Source organism: Fundulus heteroclitus, chromosome 17 (genome assembly GCF_011125445.2).
Source record: "Fundulus heteroclitus isolate FHET01 chromosome 17, MU-UCD_Fhet_4.1, whole genome shotgun sequence".
Classification (NCBI taxonomy): domain Eukaryota; kingdom Metazoa; phylum Chordata; class Actinopteri; order Cyprinodontiformes; family Fundulidae; genus Fundulus; species Fundulus heteroclitus.
Window position 1 is genome coordinate 15593370 of NC_046377.1, and position 9583 is coordinate 15602952.

Sequence of the window (9583 nt, forward strand, 5' to 3'; positions counted from 1 at the left end):
TATTAGAATGGCCCACTCAAAGTCCAGACCTAAATCCAATTCTGAATCTCTGGGAAGTCCAGAGAACTAATCATAAGTCTTCCCTCACTATTCAGTATGACTGAATTTGAGCAGTAATTCATGGAAGAATTGACACAGTTCCCCCAAAGTCTTCACAATGTGTTCAATTGGAATGTTATCGAAATTATGCATCTGTGTAAAAATCTAATGTCCATACAATTTACTCCAGCCTCTGTTGAATAAATAATGGAATAAATTACATTTGGATTTCATTAAAAAAAAACAAACACTGAAAACTGTATGAACTGTATGACCAATTATTTGACATTGAATGTAAAACTAAAACCGTTGTTCTCCACCCAATGGTGATTCTACCAGAATAAAACTAGATATGTCTTTGTTTGAGAATAGTAAATCTCTGAAGGGGAAACCAGCGCGTAAGGGCTCAGTAAATGCGCGTGTGTGTTTCCCGCGGGGATTAGAGGGTCAGATTAAAGATTGGTAGAAATAAATATTCGCCAAATCCAGCCCTCATCTACCCCTTACCCCAACTCTCTTACCCCAGCCTGGGGTTTGAATTAATGTGTTTCTATTTTTGGCTCTACCGTGTTTCCAGGGGAAACCTAATGACGCAATGACGTCAATGCAGGTCACCAGCAAGAAGCAGACTGGAGGAATTGAGTGGCTTCCATTAGAGGTTTTGCAGCATTTTCCGGAGACGGGGGAGAAGCAGGGCAATACAAATAGATTAAGAATGAGAAATGCACAGATCGAGAAAGTGAACACATGCGGAGCGAAATAAACGGGAACCGACGCAACTGACGTCCGGGGAAAGAAATGATTGAGGGCGGGTGAGAGGGTGGAGGGGTGGCGGTAGTGGTGCTGAGGGGACCCTACTGCTGCATATCAATGGGTGCCGTACAAATTCCCAGGGATTATTGGAAAGGAAAATGGGGGGCAAGGATGCACGCTTCGTCGGATCGGTGACGACTGGGTGAGCCTATTCTATTTTTATTACATTTACCGGGTTTGCCTATCGCCGAAGCGAGTAAAACAACAAGCCGCCGTTCTGTTTTCGTCATGGGCAGTTCGCCGTGCACCATTGAGAAATGCATCGCCGAGTTTTAACGTTAGAGCGCGAGTGGCCACCACAGAGACGTGTTGATGTGAAACAAAATAAATAAATAAATGGAAATACAGATTAGAGGCATCTAGCCCACAGCCGTGCTGTTCGGATGCCACACCAGCCCCTCCACCCGTCGATATTTAGCGGCTATATTTACAGAACAGCCCCGAGGGAGAAACATCTTTACTATCTGTTAACTGCAATTCTTAGACGACTCGCTGTAATTTGTTAAACGGGAGGAGCGCTCCACTCTCTCCCGTCTAATTGAGATGCCGGTCGTCTAATGTGTTGCATCGCTTCAGACTGAAACACACAGAAGGTTCAAAATAATGTTCAGGGAGAAACCGAGCTTGCTTATCGTCATTTACCAGGAGGCTTCTCTTCAATGCCGGGCTGTGCGCGTGTGTGTGTGTGCACGTGCGCGCGCGCGTTTGTATGTGATTATGATGGTGGTGGTGATGGGTGGGTGGTGGCGGTGGTGGTGGTGGAGGGGGGCGGGAGGGTCGTGCGATTGTAAAGTCTCTTTACTTCTCTGAACGCGGAGTGGCTCCGATTACACCGAGTGCACGCGTGTGCACGCGCAAACGTTGCCCACATTGCGGATATCAACGCGTTGTGGCAACAAGTGTCAATTTGTGCGCAAGCAACCCAGCCATAGCATCTGCTCACCGTGTTAAAACCCCAAACTGGACCGATTTAACATTTATGTTTTTTTTTTTTGTTTGTTTGTTTTTTGTGTGTGTGTGTTTTGTCACCATTTTGACTGCATTTTCCTTTTATTTATTTATTTGTGTATTTTGTGGACTGGGCTACAAGTGCAGGGCGTTCACCACGAAGACAGAGCAGGTTCCAGCACCATGGAGAGTTCAGTGTATTTTTGGACCATGGAGAGTACTCTTCTTTTTATTTGCTAATCATTCTTTGATGTAAGTACAAAGGGTGTACCTAAAAATGGAACCTGCAATTACTTTGACTTAGATGCCTTACGTTGTTAGACTCATAAGGATAAAGAAAATAGTAAGAATAAATAAGGATACACATGGGACAATCTTTTTAAAAATTGTTTTTCTTACATAAAATGCCCAGGGTGAGGTAAGAGTGTGTGTGCAGATGGTTCAGTCTGCTGGTGTCTATCCACCCTGAGCTTGAAGTAAGACGCAGATGCACGCAAAGGCCCCTTCATCCAGATGTGGCTGTGCACATCTTCCCTACCACACCACCTTCACCACCTCTTTTAAGCTCATCCTTATGAACCAGAGCTTTACTGGGGCATGACATTTTTAAAAAGGCAGCCCTGCACACTGAATATATTTACACTCTCAATTTAGGCCTCTGTTTTCTTAATTTTTAAGAAATCTTAACAAATAGTTGTGTATATATATATATGTATATATATATATATATATATATATATATATATATATATATATATATATATATATATATATATATATATACACAAAAAAAGAAAGCTAAAATCTTGTTAACCAAAACGGAAAAGAGAACACAAAAACCACTTAATGTGATAGGCTCTGCATTAGAGATTAAATTATGTAGGAAATAAACGTCTTGCAACATAAAAAAAAAAATCTAAATAAGGATTTTTTTTTTTTACATTGCATTCATTCAAAGTCATGAAAATGGTAAAAGAACAAAAATGATCCGAATTATTGTAGCAGCTACAATATTTGCAGTCTAATTCATGCTCAATTATAATTCATGGTTAATTCTCTATGAAGCCAAGTATCTGCTTAAATATACAATAACTTAATTCAGAAGAGAAGGACGTTATAGTTCTAGCAACGGACGTCAAAAAGTCCAAATTTAAGATATAAACTATTGATTTGGTAGGCAATGTTATTTAAGATGTATTAAAGTTTTAATTGATTAAATACTGAATTTGAGATTTTTACTGCTCTCTTTGATGTGACAAAATGTAAACCATTTGGGGTTTTGCATTAGTAGTTTAGAGATTCCGCAGACTGTGGCACTGTTTTAATTAGTTGGGTGTTAACAGCAGGTATATTTGGGATTTATTTAATGTGTTATAACATGTCCAAGTATGGTGGCTGGACCTTGAGGAATTCCTTTGAGTGAGGATGGGAGGATTTTAAGTAAAGCAGAAGTTTGACTTTTCATACTTAAATATACTTGTCCTATAACAGGAAAATGCTAAAATATAGTGAGGCGATTACTGAGTTGTTAACAGATCTTTTTCGTGTGGTGTTTGTTTAAATGTATTCCTTTTTATAGCTTTAATGTAAAATACAGCTTTTCAAATAGTCGTGTTTGAAGCCAATCAAGGGAAGTTTAGCGTAAATCTTTATCTGTTTCTGAATCAGTAAATGCAGTTGAGCTCAGTTTGTGAACAAATGGTGTGTTTAAAAATGTCACATGGGCTTTAATAGTATTGGGGACATTTTTGTGGCATTTTGTTTAGCTTTAAGATAAAAGATATTTGGTTTTATATGTGAAGGCAGTCATTTAGATTTAATGACTGTGGTCAAATAAAATGCAGGACCAGTTTCCCTTGACTCACAGCTTTACTAAGTCCAGTACAGATCTTAAATGTGGAGATGAGAGGTTTCCAGCAGTGTAACACAGTTATCAGAAACCACTACATGGTGTGGCCATCATCTGGGGAGATGACCAAAAGTGGAAACTGTTGCTCCTGTCCCAGCGGCGAAAGACTCAGTGGAACACAAAATGGTTGTTCGACTGTGTCGGCATCCAGGAGCTCTGACGGTGTGGCACTTTGAAAACGTGCGGACCACATCAAAGCGCTGACCAAGTGTGCTGAAACTGATACCTTCCGTGTGGATGACATCTTCATCTTTAGCCATTGGGCTTTAGACAGTATTCAACTGGAAAGGAGTGGTGTGTGGAGCTCATTTAACATTTTATGCATAGTTTTTTTTTATAAGGTCTTTCTGTCATAAGTTGGCAGCATCTGCTTCTAAAGAGGATCTTTGCTGATGTGGAGCAGATTTATAAAATAAGATAGGCAGATAAGATAGCAGATTATTGTCCCCCAATGGGAAAATTGGGGTATGACAATGGCAAAGACACAGAAAGAGTTACACACAATAATTAGTACTGAAAAAAGAGCAAGCTAGTCCAATCTAGTTAGTTCTAAAAGAAACAGCAAGAATAAAAAGTAAATACCAGAGAAAATATTGCACAATTATGGAGAATATGGTACACTCAAATTAAAATAAAGATAAGATGTTCAACAGTGGGGGAAAAAACTCCAGCGTCTTTACAGGACTTGATATAAAATAATGTGCAATGTGCAACATAGTACAGCAGCATCTCGAAGGCGTGTGCACGTGTACCTTAGTATCTGGGAGACAATGTAAACGATTTATGATCAGATGCTGATTCATGTGGATAGAATAGTGAAACTGTTGTAGACTCTAAGTTGAGTTCCTTATTCATTTTTTCTACCATAGCATACATACAACAGGCAAGCTACTGTAATAGCTACCTCACAACTAAGTTCAACAGTGTGACATGACAGCATGAAGTCCACACCGCCACCACTTAAACATCTTGTGTTAAAATCTGTAAAATACTCTTATGTCGAAGTGAAATAGCGGACAGCTTTTACACATAATCTGTATATTTACGTGTAAACAATTCATCCTCATTCATTTCTTAATTTCCATTTTGACAAAAAAAAACTCATCTTTGTGGTTTTCATCGGGAAATCCAAAAAAAAAAAAAAAAAAAAAAACACAACAGTTTTTTAAGCAGTGGCCTTTTTGTGACGTTCACACTGCACACTGTGTTGCGAACTGTAGCCATTAGAACCTGTCCATCCATATCCGTTCCAGAAGACGTCAAATGGATGCAGGGGATCAAATCTGTTTGACTGCATCCTGCAACACAAAGCACCTGCTGTCAAAATTGGCTGTTTTAGATAAATCTAGTAACTTTCAATCAAAATACTGCTCATTAATGAAGCATTTAAGCTTGTTTGTAACCAGGTTTTTTTCCCTCCCTCAGACACTTAACATTATTAAGCATACAGGTTAAGAGTAACAATTTGTGATGGGCAATTCAACAGACAAAGGTCTGTTTCATGTATTATGTTTAGTCTGAGACGGCAGCCTTTGTTGAGGGAAGGAGCTTTAAACCCTATGACCATAATGGCATGTGTTCCTTTTTAAACTTGATCCCATTAAACCAGTATGTTAGTACAGATTGTGAGAAATTGTGTCGAGGAATTTATGTGTACAGTACGTACATTACCTGAAAATGCTTATTGACACATACAGGGACAGCGAGTGTTGTGTGCTTGAATCTAACTGTTTCCGAAGTCACTGCAGAGGAGCTAAAAGTTCTGCTTCTACCTCCAGGTCCTGAGGACACCGCCTCGGGGAAAAGAGAACAAAAATGTCAAGAATTTGTCCTTTGTGGGTCTTTTTGCGGTCTGGGCTTGCTGTTCCTAAGGCAGTAGCCAGGAAGCCCTTACCCCAAAAAGTATCTGCGATGGATTCTGGCACCTGAAGCAGACGTCCTTGTTTCTCGCTGATGAAGCTTCGCTTATCTCTCAAATCGGAGTCTTTCACAGTGGGGAAGCTGTTGATCCTGAAAGAAACCTCAGACGAAGGCCTGACTCAAGAGGGTGTGGCTTTTTAATCAGCATTTAATGTTTTAAATAGGGTAAATATAAAAGGTTTAACGCGGGATGTGGCGGAATGTTCTCTTTATCCAGAGCAACTAAGAAGAGAGAAATTCAATTGAAGACAATCAAAGTAGCGTAAAAAAACATTAAGAAACAGAAAGCAAGTGGCCTTGCCTTTTCGGGAATTTTGCTGCCTTTTATTATTTTTTGTGGGGCAAATGTTTCAAACACGGTCAAATTAGATATTAATTAATCAATTGCCATTTTACATTTACAAAACATTTTTCCCTATATTGTACATTTCCAGTATCCAGTCCTTTCTGTTTAGATTCTGCTTTTTCCAACATAAACACTACAACCCCAAATACATGGCATAGCATTCACAAAGTCCCCCTTTGAAGGCCCACAAATATGCTACATGCACTGAATAAAGCTCAAATGTTGGGGGAAAATGGACGCGTCGCTTGAAGCCTTTGATGTACTATGTGTTACATTAATGCGATTATTTATCCAAAGCCACGAGCCTTGACAGTGGAGTTTATGTCTATCAAAACCAGAGGCACTTTTTGTGCTTTGACGAAGTCATTGTGACGTCATTGTTCACAAAGCATTAAGATGCTCTGAATAAACGCCACACTCAAGCACCGACAGTGTTCTTTTACATAAAACACAATTAGGAACACAAAATGGGCTAGATCGCATAGACCAGTTCGTCTCTGTAATGGCAGTGCTTTCCCTCTTTACTATATTTGTGTCATTTTACCCTTTTCTGTGTGAGCCAGGCTAAATCAAACACCTTTAAGAGACACGTAAAGATTTTCACACTATACAAGCGTTCTAATTTTAGGTCTGAAAGAGAAACTCCAACTATTCTCACAGGAAATACACACCCTTTTCCCGAATGACAGAGTCGACCAGGTGCAGGTGGAAAGTTTTTATTTTCTCTTTCTCCTTTTTTTTTTTTTACGTCATGTCTGGTTGCCTGCAGCTACCAATAGCCAAACAAGTTCTTCTAACTGGAGCTGGATATTCCCGGTTTAAACAACATCCCCTCCGTTTGTGTGTCACACTTCGCCCTTGGAAATAGGGCAATGACTCATCCGTGTTATCAGATAGAATCGTGGGGTGTGGATGCACTTTTGCTCTTCTTCCTCTTGTAACAGAGTAAATTGATTTTGTAACCACAAGCGACAGCGGTTTCACTCTTTACTTTTTTTTTAATCTACTATTTTTTGCTGTATATCTGTTACCGATGGCTTCTTGTACTTGGAGCTCCCACAACGTTCTGTCGTAATAAACCCTTTTAATTTTACAAATCGTTTTGAGAGTGTATTACTAATGAATAAGGAAGAAACTTAGCCGAGAAATTTATCTAATTAAAAGTCAGAATGCAATCTCCAGGAAACACCTTAGACTTGCTTGAGATGCACAGAAACCCAGAGCAAATTTCCAAAATGCCTCAAGATCTTCCATTAATGCGGTGTGATCTTCTTAAAGGCTGAAGAAGAAGAAAAAAAAAATCACAAGAACTGGAAAAAATACTGCGCAGTGTATAGAAACAATTCTGTAAGGAAAGCCTTTACCAATCGCAGGGTGAACATGGCCCTCCAGAGGATGTATTCGGTACTGCAACCAGCAAAAAAAAAGGCCACGCATATATCAAGAATACAAACAGAAAACCATTACAACAACTGTAATGGTTTCTGTAAGGCGTTAGAAATGCCAGCTTGAAAAATCATTGATTAAAGGTCTGTTTCTCCAATTATATATTACTAATAGTGCTAGCTTTCTCTCCACTGAGAAAATTTATTGTAGAGGTATAGCGCCAGTGTTGCATCTGAGAGAAATTTTAGAGTTGCCAGTCCCTTGCTTATCTCACTTTGCCCTAACGATATCACTTAATTTTGTTGAATTATAGGCTTTATTTTTAATAAAAAATGTGTTAAAATCAGATGACAGTAATGAGTGTGTTGCTGTTTATTGCAAAAGCTTTATTAGTTGGACCCAGGAAAGTGACAGGTGGGTCATTGATTTGCTTCTGACTTAAGGCTGCGCCTAGGAGGATGGGCGTCCATGTCCTTTTAAAACACAGCAGTGCTCAAACTGCAGGTTGTTCAGGTTTGAGCTGCAAGAACTGACAAAGAATCCAGAATAGGCGTGGAGACGTTTTCAGAAAGAACTGAGCGAAAGTCCGGTTGCCTCTGATTTAAGCTTGTTTGCTGTTTAATAGTTGGTTTATCTGCTTATATTTCAAACTTTTCCCAACATAATTTTAGATACTAGATCTAATTAAAATACTGTTAAATGTTCCAGAGTGAACATTTAAAAAGGAGTATAATGTTTAGATATTTTTCAGGTGTATTTTAGTGGCAGCAAGACTTCGCCTTACAGGTCTGGCATAGCCACAGGAGGTTTTGTTTAAGTTGAGACATTTTCAAAAGGGTTTAAGGGGGACTTCTGGAAATGACAAATACAAAAATTGTTCTGAAATGTTGTTATTATGTGGACAATGTCTACAAACCTTGAATTGATGGGTGACATTGAGTTTACTTGTGTGGATAGGACCTCAAAACTGACTCACATTTAAATCCTGTCCTGGATATAAGCTTCAAACCACAATCAGCATTTTGATACTTAATTTTGGAGAAAAAAAAAACATGGAACATGGAATTGTTTTATGTTGCCCTTTTATTGAAAGTGAATTGTGTTGGAATCGTTACGAGGTATGATTTCATCTTTGAGGTTCTGTTTTATTTATGTAATAGTCTTGTTTCTGTCACTTTTTAAGATTATTTAGTTTATCTTTAAGACAGGACTCACTGACTGAAGGAATGCTGTATTTCAATGAGACTTTCCCATCTAAATAAACTATTTTCTTATAATTTCTCCTTCTTATAGTGGTGTCATTTTCCTTTTAGCTGATCCATAAAAATAATACTTAAAAGGATTAGCTTGTTTTTGCATATCCATTTATCTCTTGTCGGTAGTGTGTTCATCAAAATATTGATAGTTGGAACATTCTTTCTGAATGTTTGCACAGGAATAGAGATGAGTAAAATATAATTTACTAGTGAGCTTAAATAAGGTAATGAATGAAATGTGCAGGCTCTGCCCAATACGTTTATTATACTAATAATCAAAAACTGCACCAAAGATTTGGAGGAAAACTAAGGGGTCAGCCGCAGAAAGCCTTTTGTCATTGCCAAAATATCAAATACTGCAACTTAAGAATCCAGAATGTTGGTCTTTCATCTTCAGAAAAATACATTTGGGAAATTTAATCACATTCTGATGCCAAAGTTGTGCAATATTACCCAATGTGAGGATAAATACAACTGAAGACCATCTATTCAGACTACTTGCTGTCCTTCCTATTGAACCAAAGGACTGCTTCAGAAAGAGAAATCAGACCACTGGGACTGGTCACAAAACAGCAGGGAGAAGAAGTACTGAACACGTCAACATTTCTTCTAAATAAATACATTTCTTGCGAGGCTGTTGACATGAGAGCGACACCAGATGACATCAAGAAACCCTATTTATAAATTTTACATTTGTAAAAACGTGAAAGTATGAAGAAAAAGTATTAAAATATTGAAGACACACAGGAATATGCATTGAAGGTCAAAGGAATGACTAAAATCAGCCATATTTATAAAGCAGTTCTGCCCTTTATTAGTGCCAGTTAATAACAGCTGGATTAGCAATAAGAAATGGCCTTTAAAAAAGTTATTACCAAGTTATCACTGACTAAGGACGCAATGATGAGTAACGGGAATGCACTCAGTTTAGACCTCACGACCTCATTGTTGCAACACTGGTTACAG

At 38.5% G+C, this 9583-nt stretch overlaps 1 long non-coding RNA gene across 1 annotated transcript; it reads left to right on the forward strand.

Moving 5' to 3' along the window:
* Positions 1-452: 452 nt before the first annotated feature.
* On the forward strand, positions 453-7265 carry LOC118566599. The gene is made up of 2 exons (XR_004933131.1): positions 453-994; positions 5488-7265. It is a non-coding gene; the product is annotated as an uncharacterized LOC118566599 (long non-coding RNA).
* Positions 7266-9583: the final 2318 nt, after the last annotated feature.